The sequence below is a fragment of the Heloderma suspectum genome, chromosome 2, assembly GCF_057233095.1.
Source record: "Heloderma suspectum isolate Gila_16-S chromosome 2, 16-S_ref, whole genome shotgun sequence".
NCBI lineage: Eukaryota > Metazoa > Chordata > Lepidosauria > Squamata > Helodermatidae > Heloderma > Heloderma suspectum.
In genome coordinates, this window is record NC_139459.1 from 338928740 (window position 1) to 338940181 (window position 11442).

The window sequence follows — 11442 nt, forward strand, 5'->3', positions numbered from 1 at the left end:
ACAGCTTGAAGAAATCTGCTCCTCTCAGCTGAAGGGGGTCGAATAGGAGCAGGTGCTGGTGGGAAAGAGACAAGGGGTGTGCAACCCTGTTGATTCTCCTGGACTTCTTAGTGGCTTGCGATACCATTGGCCATGGCGTCCTTCTGGGGAGGTTGTCTCTAAAAGCATATTACTATGCTGTTGTATTTTTACTCTGAACTGTCCAGAGACCTTCGGCTATTGGGCAATATAAAAATGTGAAAAATAAATAATGAACTGGATGAGGGCCAGTACAGTGAAGGTCAATCCAGGCAAGATGTAGAGATACTGGTAGCGGGTGGCTCATCTGTCTGGCTGAGTGGTGTTCAACTTGTTACAGAAGGCACTGCACTCCCCCAAAGTCCTGTTTGGTTTGTTGTTGTTGTTCAGTCGTTCAGTCGTGTCCGACTCTTCGTGACCCCATGGACCATAGCACGCCAGGCCTTCCTGTCCTGCGCTCTCTCCCGGAGCGTGCTCAAGTTCATATTCGTTGCATCGGTGATGCTATCTAGCCATCTCATCCTCTGCCGTCCCCTTCTCCTTTTGCCTTCAGTCTTTCCCAGCATCAGGGTCTTTTCTAGAGAGTTTTCTCTTCGCATTAGGTGGCCAAAATATTTGAGCTTCAGCTTCAGTATCTGTCCTTCCAATGAGCACTCAGGGTTGATTTCCTTTAGGATTGACTGATTTGACCTCCTTGCAGTCCAGGGGACTCATAAGAGTCTTCTCCAGCACCACAATTCGAAAGCATCAATTCTTCGGCGCTCAGCCTTCCTTATAGTCCAGCTCTCACAGCCACACATTACTACTGGGAAAACCATAGCTTTGATTAGACGGACCTTTGTCGGCATGGTGATGTCTCTGCTTCTTACTATGCTGTCTAGGTTTGCCATAGCTTTCCTCCCAAGGAGCAAGCGTCTTTTAATTTCATGGCTACAGTCACCGTCTGTGGTGATCTTGGAGCCCAAGAAAGTAAAATCTGTCACTGCTTCCATTTCTTCCCCTTCTATATGCCAGGAAGTGATAGGGCCAGATGCCATGATCTTAGTTTTTTTAATGTTGAGTTTCAAACCAGCTTTTGCACTCTCCTCTTTCACCCTCAACAAGAGGCTCTTTAGATCCTCTTCGCTTTCTGCCATTAGGGTGGTGTCGTCTGCATATCGGAGGTTGTTGATAATTCTCCCAGCAATCTTAATTCCGACCTCTGATTCATCCAACCCGGCATTTCTCATGATGTACTCTGCATATAAGTTAAATAAGCGACAATATGCAGCCTTGTCGTACTCCTTTCCCAATTTTGAACCACTCGAAACATGGAATTTTGTTCCATGTCTGGTTCTTGCTGTTGCTTCTTGACCCTCGTACAGGTTTCTCAGGAGACAGGTAAGGTGGTCTGGTACCCCCATCTCTTTCAGAATTTGCCACAGTTTGTTGTGATCCACACAATCAAAGGCTTTAGCGTAGTCAATGAAGCAGACATAGACATTTTTCTGGAATTCTCTTGCTTTCTCCATGATGCAGCGAATGTTGGCGATTTGATCTCTAGTTCCTCTGCCTCTTCGAAACCCAGCTTGTTCTTCCGGTAGTTCTCGGTTCGCATACTGCTGAAGCCTAGGTTGTAGGATTTTGAGCATCACCTTGCTGGCATGTGAAATGAGCGCAATTGTGCGGTAGTTTGAACACTCTTTGGCGTTGCCCTTCTTTGGAATTGGAATGTAAACTGACCTTTTCCAGTCTTGCGGCCATTGCTGAGTGTTCCAAATTTGTTGGCATATTGAATGCAGCACTTTAACAGCAGCATCTTTTAGGATTCTAAATAGCTCAGCTGGAAGACTGTCATCTCTGCTAGCTTTGTTGTTAGTAATGCTTCCTAAGGCCCACTTGACTTCACTCTCGAGGATGTCCGGCTCAAGTTCAGTGACCGCACTATCATGGCTATCAGGGACATTCAGATCTTTCCTGTATAGTTCTTCTGTGTATTCTTTCCACCTCTTCTTAATCTCATCTGCATCTGTTAGGTCCCTGCCTTCTTTGTCCTTTATCATGCCCGTCTGTGCACAAAACGTTCCCTTGAGATCTTCGATTTTCTTGAAGAGATCTCTAGTCTTTCCCATTCTGTTGTTTTCCTCGATTTCTTTGCATTGTTCATTTAAGAAGGCCTTCCTGTCTCTCCTTGCTATTCTCTGGAACTCTGCATTCAGTTGGATATATCTTCCCCTTTCTCCCTTGCTTTTCGCTTCCCTTCTTTCCTCAGCTACTTGTAAAGCCTCATCAGACAGCCACTTGGCTTTCTTGCATTTCTTTTTCTTTGGAATGGATTGAGTTGCTGCCTCCTGAACAATGTTACGGACCTCCGTCCATAGTTCCTCAGGCACTCTGTCTATCAGGTCTAATCCCTGAAATCTATTCCTCACCTCCACTGTATATTCATCAGGGATATGATTTAGGTCATACCTGAATGGTTTAGTGGTTTTCCCTACGTTCTTCAATTTAAGCCGAAATTTTGCAACAAGAAGCTCATGATCTGAGCCACAGTCAGCTCCAGGTCTTGTTTTGACTGACTGTATAGAGCTTCTCCATCTTTGGCTGCAAAGGACATCATCAATCTGATTTTGATATTGACCATCTGGTGATGTCCATGTGTACAGTCGTCTCTTGTGCTGTTGGAAAAGAGTGTTTATGATCAGCGTGTTCTCTTGGCAAAACTCTATTAGCTTTTGTCCTGCTTCATTTTGTACACCAAGACCATGCCTGCCTGTTATCCCGGTGATTTCTTGACTTCCTACTTTAGCATTCCAATCCCCTATGATGAAGAGGACATCTTTTTTTGGTGTTAGTTCTAGAAAGTGTTGTAGGTCTTCATAGAACCGATCAACCTCAGCTTCTTCGGCATCAGTGGTTGGGGCATAGACTTGAATTACTGTGAGGTTGAATGGTTTGCCTTGGATTCGTACTGAGATCATTCTATCATTTTTAAGATTGTACCCCAGTACTGCTTTTCCCACCCTTTTGTTGACTATGAGTGCTATTCCATTTCTTCTAAGGGATTCTTGCCCACAATAGTAGATATGATGGTCACCTGAATTAAATTCGCCCATGCCTGTCCATTTTAGTTCACTGATTCCCAAGATGTCGATGTTCATGTTTGGTTACATGTGCCCAAGTGAGTCCTGGACAGAGCTTAGGAAGGATGGGCCAGGCGCTGATCAGCAGGGGTGGCAGGGGGAGGTCAGCTGCCTGACTAGCTACTCTCAAGTAGCACTCCCTGACAGCTTGAAGAAATCTACTTGCCTCAGCTGAAGGGGGTTTAGTAGCAGCAGGTGGTGACAGATACCAGTGGAAGGACAGAAGCCTGCGCAGATGACTTCATGCAGCTGCGACCAGTGGCACCATCAGGACTGGTCCATAGGGCTCAGGCCTGGGGCCTTGCTGTCTGGGAGGGCCCCTAAACTACCCCCTGACAAGCAGCAGCTTCTCCTCCTCCTAGCTGGCTGACTTGTAAAAGGGACTGCCACGGCAGCAGGCCAGTCGAAGCTGCAGCCTGGCACTACAGCATTCTAAATGAAACGAGGTTTTTTTCTTAATTTTGAGTAGCAGCAAGCTGAACCAATCAGTCGCTGCCTTGAGTTCTCACAGCCAATGAGGGCACAAGAGCAGTGTAAAGACCTGAAGTAAGGCTCTGTTTCTCAATCTACTCTATGAGCTTTTCTACATGAGGCAGTTAATCCGCTGTATCTTTTTTCAGCTTCATCACAGAACTGAGATCCAAGCACTACACAGGGAGCATTTCCTTTCGTGATTTTCTGCTACATAACCACTAGGTGGCACTGTGATACAGCACAATAGCGCAAATGTGCAAGAGAAAATGGCACTTTCACTTTCACAATTAATTGCCGCATTTTCCCTGCTCTACAAAAACTTGCAGAAAGTGCTGGTTAGACACAGAAGCAAAACTGGAGGGTCACAACATTGTCTAAAGAACCTGTAAACAACTGTGAGAAGGGAATGACAAGCCATATATGCCTTGTGCAGAAAAGCCATGTCTCATCCAGATGACTTAACCCATCATCATCATCATGAAGTATGATCTTGCATATGTTCCCTAAGGGATAGAAGCACCTTGACAAACAAGTAATTATTAGTTGGCAGTTGAGGCAGCAGCCTGAGGCAAAAGGAATAATGGATCAAAAGATACAATAGGTTGGTGCTCATCTGTTTATACAACAATTCCCTTGTTTAATTTAATTCAGGCTGTCAACAGAGGAAAATAATTTTTCAGTGATTAATCATCTTCCTTTAACCAACGTAAAAATATTTCCTTCAGTAAAACATAAGGGTGCAATCCAATATAGGGGCAATCCCCCCTGCCCCCCCCCACATACCCACAAAGCTTCCAGAGGGTTGGGGCGCCCCTCAGGAGCAGATTTTTGGGAGACTGCAGGAGGGGGAAAGATGGAGAAAATCATGGTGCCCAAGCAGTGCTCTGCTTACCTGATGCTGGCTTTTGCCCTAAGGGTGTAGTCATATGCACACTTCCTTGGGAGCTGGTCCCATTCAGTTCCGTGAGATTGCTGCAGTGAGTAAACACACATGCTGTACAGAAACAGCAGGTGTTGTAAGAACTTGCCTGATGGGCCGATCTTGAAAGCTTGCACATTTGGGGGGGGGACGGTGTAAAAGCTGTAATGGAACAGGCTGGAATGGTCCAACTTCCAAGTAAACCAAATCAACCAAACTCACCAGTCACACATTAGTAGATGGGATAGATATGATAAGCTTGAAAAATTCCACAGAAACTATGTTTCAATAGCTATTCTGGGCCATAGTCCATATTCCAAAAAACACATCAGAACAGCACCTTCCAAGTGAGCAGTTCTAGCCTGTTTTGCAGAATACAGACTACAGCCTCTAACAGGTATCAGAATGTGGTTTCTGTGGACATTTTGTGGCTTATTGCATCAGTCCCTTGAAGTAATGTGTGACTGCTGAGTTTGGTTGATTTGGCTCATATGGAAGTTGCCGTTCTAGCCTGCTTTGCAGAATACACACTATGGCCCAGAAAGGGTATCGGAACATGGTTCCTGTGGACCTTTTGTGGCTTATCGCATCCCTGCCATGCAGTTATTTGTGACTGGTGAGTTTGGTTGATTTTGCTCATTTGGAAGTGGCTGTTCTGGGCCATTCTGTTCTGTTCAGGATTTGTTCTGGGCATTATGGGGGGGCTTGTGTAACTCAGTGAAGCCGTAAGCTATGCTGTGCAGGGCCACCCAAGACGGACAGGTCATGGCGGAGAGTTCTGACAAAATGTGGTCCACTGGAGAAGGAAATGGCAACCCACTCCAGTATTTCTGCCAAGAAAACCCCATGGAACGTATCACAAGGCTAAAAGAGATGACGCCGGAAGATGAGCCCCTCAGGTCGGAAGGTGTCCAATATACTACTGGGGAAGAGCAGAGGGTATTTCCAAGTAGCGCCAGAAAGAGTGAAGTGGCTGGGCCAAAGCCGAAAGGACACTCAGCTGTGGATGTGTCTGGTGGTGAAAAGAAAATCCGATGCTGTAAAGAACAATATTGTTTAGGAACCTGGAATGTAAGATCAATGAATCGAGGTAAGCTGGAGGTGGTCAAACATGAGATGGCCGCAAGACTGGAAAAGTTTACATTCCAATTCCAAAGAAGGGCAATGCCAAAGAGTGCTCAAACTACCATACAATTGCGCTCATTCCACATGCCAGCAAGGTTATGCTCAAAATCCTACAAGCTAGGCTTCAGCAGCATGTGAACCGAGAATTACCGGAAGTACAAGCTGGGTTTTGAAGAGGCAGAGGAACTAGAGATCAAATCGCCAACATTCGCTGCATCATGGAGAAAGCAAGAGAATTCCAGAAAAACATCTATTTCTGCTTCATTGACTATGCTAAAGCCTTTGATTGTGTGGATCACAACAAACTGTGGCAAATTCTTAAAGAGATGGGAGTACCAGACCACCTTACCTGTCTCCTGAGAAACCTGTACAAGGGTCAAGAAGCAACAGTAAGAACCAGACATGGAACAACCGATTGGTTCAAAATTGGGAAAGGCGTACGACAAGGCTGTATATTGTTGCCCTGCTTATTTAATTTATATGCAGAGTACATAATGAGAAACGCTGGGTTGGATGAATCACAGGTCGGACTTAAGATTGCCGGGAGAATTATCAGCAGCCTCAGATATGCAGACAATACCACTCTAATGACAGAAAGCGAAGAGGATCTAAAGAGCCTCTTGTTGAGGGTGAAAGTGGAGAGTGCAAAAGCTGGTTTGAAACTCAACATTAAAAAAACTAAGATCATGGCATCTGGCCCCACCACTTCCTGGCATATAGAAGGGGAAGAAATGGAAGCAGTGACAGATTTTATTTTCTTGGGCTCCAAGATCACCGCAGATGGTGACTGTAGCCATGAAATTAAAAGACGCTTGCTCCTTGGGAGGAAAGCTATGGCAAACCTAGACAGCATAGTAAGAAGCAGAGACATCACCTTGCCAACAAAGGTTCGTATAATCAAAGCTATGGTTTTCCCAGTAGCAACGTATGGCTGTGAGAGCTGGACTATAAGGAAGGCCGAGTGCCGAAGAATCGATGCTTTCGAACTGTGGTGCTGTAGAAGACTCTTACGAGTCCCCTGGACTGCAAGGAGGTCAAATCAGTCCATCCTAAAGGAAATCAACCCTGACTACTCATTGGAAGGACAGATACTGAAGCTGAAGCTCAAATATTTTGGCCACCTAATGCGAAGAGAAAACTCACTGGAAAAGACCCCGATGCTGGGAAAAATTGAAGGCAAAAGGAGAAGGGGACAGCAGAGGATGAGATGGCTAGATAGCATCACCGATGCAATGAATATGAACTTGAGCACACTCTGGGAGAGAGCGGAGGACAGGAAGGCCTGGCGTGCTATGGTCCATGGGGTCACGAAGAGTCGGACACGACTGAACGAATGAACAACAATAATATAATATTGCAAGGGTTTTAGTCCTAATATTGAACTCAAGTGTTTCTAACACATGCCACTATTTTGGCATGCATTTTCAATATATAGGTGCCGTTCCGAGCCGTTCCATCCATTCTTTACCGTTCTGGCTTTTACACCATCCCCATTTTCTGTGATCTTTGAGTTGCCCTAATAAAGGATTTTGGATTTTCTCTCCCTTGTGGCTAACACGCTGCCTTTCCTTTTGTTTTTGTTAGATGAACAAAACATTCCTAGGGTTACCTGAGGAAAACTGGAAAAGGCTATGCTGACATGTACGCCCAGCTTGGGAGCGATTTGCGCCGCTTAAGCTCTCGGATCACAAAAGACGAAACAATCGCGGATTTCCCCACGAGGAACAAATCTGCCCAGTATCTACGATTTCCTCGGGGGGGTATTTTGCTTTGCCCGCCCATTATTTCCTGTTCCGGCTCCCTCCTCCCCCTCCTCTACGATCCATCTCGCCTTGTGTCTATGGTCGCCCCGCCTGTTTCTTCCCCGATTTCCATTTCTGTTACCAATCCGGGATGCAAGATCGGCGTCGGGAAAGGAAGGGCCGGTGCTCGGAGGCTGGGGAGCCTGGCTCGCCCTGCCTGCTGCCTTTTCAGCCCATCTCGTTTGGCGTCCCTTCGCAGGGGATCGGGGCTCCTGGCAACCGCTCGTCCCGGGCTTCGGGCTTTTTCTCATTAGAGTAGCTCCCGCCTGCACAAGTCTCCAGTCGCTGTTTCGCCCTGAGCGCTTTTGCGCGCGTCCAGGCAGCGGCAGCAGGATTCTCCCCACATGTTCATTCGCAGAAATTGATGCCTGGTCAGCGGTGGGGAGAGCCAGCGTAGAAGTTGGCCTGAAGTTCCCAAAGTTTGAGAAACTCCGGATCGGGGGGGGGGGGGGCTCCACATCAAAGAGTGCAACTGCTCGCCCCGCCTGAGCCCCAGGACCTCTCATTTTAAAAAATAGCCTTCGACCATCTCACAGTACATCAGGCGTCGTTTGGGTCCTGGGGCTTGGCTACATTCCTGGCACCTCCAAGGCCTCCCTTTGCTCTGGACTGGGATTTTTGCCCACCTCTGTGGTTTCCCCCCCATCTCCCTCCCCCCCGCCCTTCACCTCTTCATCAAACAGTGCTCAAGGCAACTAATGGTAGTGTAAGCAGGACAGAGACTGCTGCATTTGAAAAGGACGCTCTCCCCAGATCGTTTAGTGAGGGATGACTCCAGAAGTTACTTCTAAGGATAATTCCCATGTACATTGGTGAGCACCACTGCCACTAGAATTGTCCTTAGAAGTACCTTCTGGAGTTACCCTTCACTGAAATATCTGGGGAGAGCGTCCTTTTCAAATGCAGCAGTCTCTGTCCTGCTTTATGGAGCTGGAAGGAAGCTGCAAAGTTTGTTTGGTTTGCTCTGCCCATGGGTGCAACAGGACTAGTTAAATCTCACTGGGGCTTTGTGAGTGTAAAAGTGGGAGGTAGTGTGAGGGTGGAGCCAGATGTTTGAATGAAAAGGATATACTGTGGGTACAGCACACCAAGAAAACGGAGTTCTTTTGATCTGTTCTTCAGGTGGAGCTGCAAGAGTGCCTGGCTTGTCTAAGAAAAGAGAGAGAAGCAGCAAAAACAGATGGGAAGAAAATCAAGGAGTTGTTGGCAAGACTTCAAGGCCATCCAGTGTCATCCTCTTTTCTCCAACCAGCCCTTCGTTGTTAGAAAAGCATGTTTTCATGTTGCAGACCCACTGTCCTTTTGGCAGAGCAGACCCTGCCAGGGTATCAGCATAGGATTGGTTGGGAGAATGTAATGCCTCCAAAAGCATTAAGGAAAAGCTTTAGGGTGAATATTTTCAAATGCCTAAAGGGCCAAGGGTGGGGAACTGTGGCTTTCCACATGTTGAACTTCAGTTCCCATAATTCTCGAGCATTGGCCGTTCTGCCTAGGGCTGATGGGGGTGGAGAGCACCAGGTTGGGGAAGCCTCCTGTAGGAGACGGGGGGCAGGATCCTGCTACCCTTGGTGTGGGGCTAAGTGAGCTCTCTACCCTTTGAGCAGATTCCTGTTTCTAATATTTTGTATGGTGCCGTGGGGGGGTGTGCACAAGGTCATGGGGTTTGTTGATCCCCTACACTGGCTATCAACACAAAAAGCAAGGCACACATAGGACTGTCTCCCCATTGGGAGTGGGTTGGTTGGCATTTTATATTTACTTATTTATGTGCGGTATTCATATGCTGCCCAGTAACAAGAGTTCTGTGGGCAGCTTACAGTAATTATTATTATTATTATTATTATTATTGCATTTATACCCCGCCTTTTTTCCTCTTGCAAGGCACCCAAGGCAGCTGACATTCTCCTCCTCCTCTCCATTTTATCCTCACAACAACCCTGTGAGGTGGGTTGGGCTGAGAGTGTGTGACTGGCCCAAAGTCACCTAGTGAGCTTCCATGGCCGAGTGGGGACTAGAACCCGGAAAGTAAAACAATTGCATACAAAATTAAAACTATAAAATCTAAATTCCATATAAAACCAGCAGTGGAGGCTAATAATCATAATCTCAATAATCATCACAGTCATCACTACAATTTTTATAGATATGAAATCTCCAGAAATAACATCTGTACTTACAAAGAAAGAGCCAGTGTAATGCAGTGGTTAGAGTGCTGGATTAGGGCTGGGGAGACTCGAGTTCTCGTCCCCACTCGGCCATGAAGCTCACTGGGTGACTTTGGGCCTGTCACTGACTTGCAGCCTAATCTACCTCACAGGGTTGTTGTGAGGATAAAATGGAGAGGAGGAGGATCATGTACGCTGCCTTGGGTTCCTTAGAGGAGAGGTGGAATATAAATGTAACAAGTGAAAGCCTAGGAAAATGAAAAAGGTCTATACGAGGCGCCAAAAAAACCAGAGCATAGGTGCCAGTTGAGTTGCTTTGGGGAGTGCATTCCATAACTAAGGTGCCACTACTGAAAAGGCCCTCTCTTTGGTAGCCACCAGCCACTCCTCATTCGACAGGGGGACCCAGAGGAGGGCCCCGAGGAAGATCCCAAGGTGCAGGTGGAAGAAAGCAATCCATTAAGCAACCTGACCCCAAGCCATCTAGGGCTTTAAAGGTTAAGAGCAATACTTTGAATCGGGCCCCAAAATGGACTGGAAGCCAGTGAATGTCTGTAATATGATAAATCTTGCTGCCCTATTTTGGGCCAGTGGAGGTTTCTGGACTGTTTTCAAAGGCAGCCCCACATACGGCACATTGCAATAATCCAGCTAAGAATATACTAGTGCATGGATAACTGGCAGGGTTATCTCCAGCCCTATCCAGACATGCACTGGGAAAAGTCTGGGCAACATTTGCACACCCCATTCATTCTCCTATAAGCTAGGGATTCCTTCCTTGGTGTTTCTCCTGTTCCCCTTATAATCCCCTTCTTTTGACTGCAGAAATGGATAGAGGCTGAGAAGCAGAAAATCATCCAGGAATGGAAGGAGTTGGGTGCGTTTCTGAAGGAGCAGGAGCGGCTTCTGCTGAGCTGGCTGGAAGAGCTGGACAGGAAGATTGCGCAGAAATGGGAGGAGAGCATCTCCAAGGTCTCCCTCAAGGTTTTCCTGCTTGATGATTTGCTATGTGGAAAAGAGCAGCCATCGTTGCACAGATCCCAGCAGGTGAGGTCACATGGTGTCTTTTTGCTTCTCTGTCTGTCTGTGAAAGTGCCAGTATTTGACTTTTAAAGCCTTAAACCAATCATCTCCTACCTGGCACCTTCCAGAGGCATTGGAGTACAGTTCTCATTACCTCCATCCAACATGACTGTACTGGTGGGGATGATGGGATTTGGAGTCCAAAAACATCTGGAGGGCACAGGTTGGGAAGGCTGCCCTAAATGGCGTGGGACCCAGCCACTTCTCCTCTATTATCCTGCCTGAGGTTTTTGATTATTATTTATTTTATTTCTTAAATTTCTTAATTGCTCATCTGGCTGATCACCTGGTGTCAGGGTGGAGACTGAGCTCATAGAGCCCCAGAGCAGTTCTGATTCTGAGGAAGAGCAACAGCCCGTGGGAGAGGAGCTCGCTCATCGCTCACGGGCACAGCAGCAGGGAGAGATTCCTCCTGCCTGCATTCCTGAGAGAGATGGTGACCCTGGCAGCAAGAGATCGGGGGAGGGGGCCTTGCTGGATGCTCGGCGCAGACACAGGGAGCGGTGCCAGATGGAGGGCGCCGAGAGGAGGTGCTCTGCCCGCTTGGCACTAAAACAACAGTCGCGTCCCAAGGACCTACAGGTAAGAGGGAGGACCTCTCCATAGCCCATAAGTTCAGAGGTTTCCCGCTCTTCTTCAAACGGGGACCAACTGCCTTACCTGGAGCTTAGGCTACTCTGCTAACTACCCCAATGCAGTTCCTTGCTTAGACGCTGGTGATTAGCATCTGAAAG